Consider the following 286-nt stretch of genomic DNA (forward strand, 5'->3'; position numbering starts at 1 on the left):
TCCGATACGATCCTGCCGAGACTTAATTGGCAACTTTGCAAGAGCTCTTATTTGAATGACCTCTATTCCGCTAATCAATTTGGTGAGTGATTGTTGGAGAAAATAAAGAGTTCCATTTCTCGGTTTGTTTGAGTCCACTCAGTCGGAAGAGATACTTGGAGGCGGCGCTGACGGAGGAGGACGATTCTCTGAGGCGGTCTTTGAACTGCTGTAGCCTGCGAGGAAATCTGAAGGAATATAGTATAGTATAGACTGTAGACGAAGGTGAATCGGATGAAGGAGGAGA

This window comes from Penaeus monodon, chromosome 31, assembly GCF_015228065.2.
Source record: "Penaeus monodon isolate SGIC_2016 chromosome 31, NSTDA_Pmon_1, whole genome shotgun sequence".
NCBI classification, from domain to species: domain Eukaryota; kingdom Metazoa; phylum Arthropoda; class Malacostraca; order Decapoda; family Penaeidae; genus Penaeus; species Penaeus monodon.